We start from the raw sequence: 4,235 nt of genomic DNA, 5'->3' as shown, positions 1-4,235 counted from the left end.
CAAAGTTAGGGGGAAGGCCCTGCACGAAATCTCATCTGGGGTGCCATGGAGGTTAAAATGCGCGCGAAGACTTTCCATATGCTCCGTGGGATCCCTTGTGCCATTATAGTTACTAACTCGGGGCATCTTGAACTTGTCAAGTAGGGGAAAATTCATGATCCGAGTGTGAATGGCAGATTTGTGTTCTCTATGAGTTCCCCTCCAGTGGACTTCTCTTTGCCATTAGCCATCTGGTGAACCATCTCTTCATACTTCTTCTTGAGATCCTCCAGGTCAGCATAAACGTTGCTCTCGTTATGCCCTTCGTTGTCACGGTCCTCTTGGCGAGATTGCTCCCGTCGAGATCTAGTATGACGAGACCTCTCAGGGTTTGTCTGTTGGCGATACTCTTCGTTCTAAATAGTTTTGTGATGGCTGGATTGAACTGAACTCATATCATCTTCGTGATCATGACCCCGGATCTGCTTCCCTCTACAGATCTCGTCGCGTTTCTCCTTCTCACGCCTATCCTCATGCTTTTTAGCTCACCTTTCTTCCCGCTATTGATGGTTGTTTCGGCCTTTGGCGATCGTAAGCTTGGTGGCGAGATCTTCATTATGCTTTTGTAAGGCATTCATGGACTCAGCCAACTGCTTCATGAAATCAGCTAGATTAGGAGGAACTCCGGTTACTGCGTGGGGTACGTTGGCTTGACACTCTGGTTGAGAATGGGAACGTGTAGTCACCATATCGGAGTAATGGATGATCAGAATTGATCAAATGTATTCCCACAGACGACGCCAAACTGTTGATGCACAGTTTGTCGAGATGGTGATTTGGCACGCCTTGCAGGGGGTGTTGAGAGCTTTGAGGATACGTCAGGCTACACACACAAAGAAAAACAAGACTAGAGCCCCCGGTGGTGTCCCGACGGGGAAGCTTTGATGCCTAAGTCAGAATGTCAGGAATGAGTGTATAAGTAATCAAAGTTTCTGAGCTAGGATTGCACTTACCTTTGATTGAAGTTGAGACTTGTATTTATAGGCATGAAATAGAATTTGTTTCCCGCACGTCTCGGAATTCCTATCCCTCAATATCTGTTTCATAGTTATTTGATAAGGGTAGGGATTTTAACCACTTCGTGATCTTAGTAACCTAAGATCCCAGGACAAGTGATAAGGTTTTTGCTTGAGTTAGATAACATTTTGAATTTGAATGGTTACCTATCCCGTTTATGTAGGGGTAATTTGTATGTTGACAGCTATCTATGTTGTGCAGAGCTTTTTTAAATGTGAGATAATGATCACTTGCTTTAGATTGAATACGTGCATATCCTTAGTTGTGAAATGGCTAGTCCACCCTCGGCTCCTGACTATTTTGCTTTCGAGGAGTTAAGTCTCGGGTTCGGCGATCGATACCTACCAAGGAGTAGTCTCGGACTTTTGTTCGAGACCTCCTCGATTTTTGAAACCTCCTCGCGTTAAGCTGTCCAAGGCCTTGTCGGGTGTGCTGTCTTGCTGAGGTCGAGCTTGGGACCCATTGGGCTTTAAGAGCTGATCCATGACCCAACAATATACTTTTATCCCGGCAATCATCTATTCTGCTTTAGTTCAGTTATTTGTTTGTGAGTCTTTGAGATGGCTGTTTGTGTGAGGACGTGAAGAAGTAGCCATGGCGATGCTAAAGAGTATTACTAACCACAGTAACTTAACCTGGAGCTTCTCTGGACTATCATCTTTTGAGCAGGAAACAGGCAACAACAATATTTTCTCGACCATGAAGATCTTGCTGGAGAAATGATGGGCTCTTCGAAGGTTGTCGGCGATTATGGTGATGGGTTTTGGCATTTGAATGGTGTACTAGGGCATGCCGTAAGGGCTCGGAGACTTGACATTCAATCTAGATTTGAGCATAACATTCAATGCCATATCCGAGCTACCGTCGTCGTTGGTAACTTTCTTCCTCGTAGGAAAGTTGAACAGAAAAAGTTCGATCATAGTATTCACTAGCCTTAGTGGGGTTTGCAGTATCATGTGTGGTTTAAAGGGGAAGGAGTGGAGAAGATTACAAATTGGGGTGGAGCTAGTGTTCTTCTTTAGCACTTGTACGGCGGCCAATATATTATTCATATTCATAATAGAGTTGTTCCCGACTCTTGTGCGGAACTCGGCTATGTCAATGCTGAGGCAAGCGCTTGTGCTTGGTGGCATGTTTTCTCCGATGCTTGTTGCCGTCGGGTGAGGAGACGGATTTTGGCCGTACACGGTGTTTGGGTTGGTTATAGGGTGTTGTGGGATGTTTGCAGTATGTTTGCCGGAGACAAGGGGTAGGGCACTTTGTGATACAATGGAGGAGAAAGAGCATAATGAGAAAGCAGCCTGTAGTGGCGTAGGTGATGTCTAGGCTTCTTAGTTTTGAATGCTAGCTTTGGGTGTGTTTTTTTTTACATGTCTACGCAATGGAAGGAAAAATGAGTAATTTTAGAAGTTTTTATTGTGTCATTCTTGTCTCTCAAAAAATGAGGTGGCTTTTAAAATCACAATTTAATCAAAGTCTAATAATGATCAATCATAAACTTGATGATAATTTTAAGAGCCACATTATTCTTAAATGGACACAAGCGTGACATAAGAGTGACTTATAACATTAATTAAAAAAAAAAAAAAAAAAAGGGAGAAGAGTACAAAAGAGGAATGCTTCCCAAAGTACCCATTTATCATACTTATTTAATATAATTGAGTGATGCGCTTGGCTCTACTAGCAAATTGAAGAGTTGCCTGTTTTTTTCTTGGACATGCACCTAAATGTAGCAATAACAAAGTATTTTAAGAGTGTTGAACTTAAAAACAATTAGCGAGCTCTCAGCTCTGCTAACTCACATGGTCCACCCTGTCCATCAACATCACTTTATTGCCTCCTACCTCAGAGACAATTCGTACCAAAAAAACTTTTCCTTACCCTATTACGACAAAGCCTCTTCCATGAGATGCCACAGTCCAAAATAATGCAATGTCGTACAAAAAGTAATAATTTCAGTCAGGTAGAACCTTCAACCTTAAACATAGCAATGTTAAAACCATTACATTTAAATTGAAAACAGCATGTTAGTGTTGTAATTAAAGACAACCTATCTCATTACAAGACCAACAAAAAATTACGACAAAAACTAGTTTCACAATTTGTACAAGATTGCATGAAATTCAGGGCCGGCTCAAGCGCTAGGCGAGTTAGGCCTTCGCCAAGGACCTCCAATTTAATAATGTTAAAAAAAAAAAAAAAAAAAATCGGGCAATTTTGCCCGATTTTTTTTTTTTTTTTTTTTTTTTTTTCATAAAAACTTAAGGCCTTTAATCATGATAAGTAAGTAATATAAATAAGGCCTCAATTTAAAAAGGCCAAAAATAAAAAAAAATAAAAAAAATTTAAGGCCCAAATGTTTTTTAATAAGACCCAAAAAAATTTTTCATCAAAATTTAAGGCCTCAATTTAATAAGGCCCCAATTAATAAGTCCATTATAAATTCTAGAAATAATTCAAGAAAAAAAAGAAAAAAAGAAAAAAAACCGATTTATTATTAATGATGAGAATTTGGCAAGAAATTCTCATCATTACAAATAAAATATTATTGATTTATTTTGTATTATATTATCTAAGGATAGGTAATGACCAAAAACATAGACTCCATAGAATATAATGCTGGCTACTTGGGGCATTTTAAATACCAGTCTCTGTCTATCTGTCTTTCCTCTTTGCTCGCCCTTTTATGAGTTTCTCTTCTCTGCCTATCTGCTAAGTGATAAACTGCTAATTTTCTCTTCCTCTCCGAGTCTTCAAGAACTGCTTCATAATTTCTTTGCCAAATCAAGTTTTATTGTTCTATTTTTGTGATTTATTTTATTATAGTCATAATTTTTTTTTGATAAATCGTGTTTATTTAATTTGTTAATATTTTTAATTAAACATGTCTACTAGAAAATATGCATCTGGATATGAAAAACTTAAAAAAAAAGAAAAAAAAGAAAAGAAAAGAAAAGTAGACAAATTCATTGAATCTCAAAGAGGAGCTCTAAATAAATTTGTTATTAGCAATAAACAAAATATTGAGAATAATTTAGGTGAAAAACTCATAAATGAACAAGAAATTCATCAAAATATTGATGAGAATGCTAATGACGAGACAACACAATCTGCTGAAGAATCTTTTAGAATTGATTACTTCTTATATATAGTAGATCAAGCTATTTCTTCAATTCAAA

At 38.3% G+C, this 4,235-nt stretch overlaps 1 pseudogene; it reads left to right on the top strand.

The window, feature by feature from the left end:
* The first annotated feature begins 1,539 nt into the window (after window positions 1-1,539).
* On the top strand, window positions 1,540-2,382 carry LOC132185216 (organic cation/carnitine transporter 3 pseudogene; annotated as a pseudogene).
* The last annotated feature ends 1,853 nt before the right edge of the window (window positions 2,383-4,235 follow it).

This window comes from Corylus avellana, chromosome 7 (genome assembly GCF_965113065.1).
Source record: "Corylus avellana chromosome 7, dhCorAvel1.hap1.2, whole genome shotgun sequence".
NCBI lineage: Eukaryota > Viridiplantae > Streptophyta > Magnoliopsida > Fagales > Betulaceae > Corylus > Corylus avellana.
Note: the sequence above shows the minus strand (reverse complement) of the source record. Positions and strands in the feature narration are given on the sequence as shown.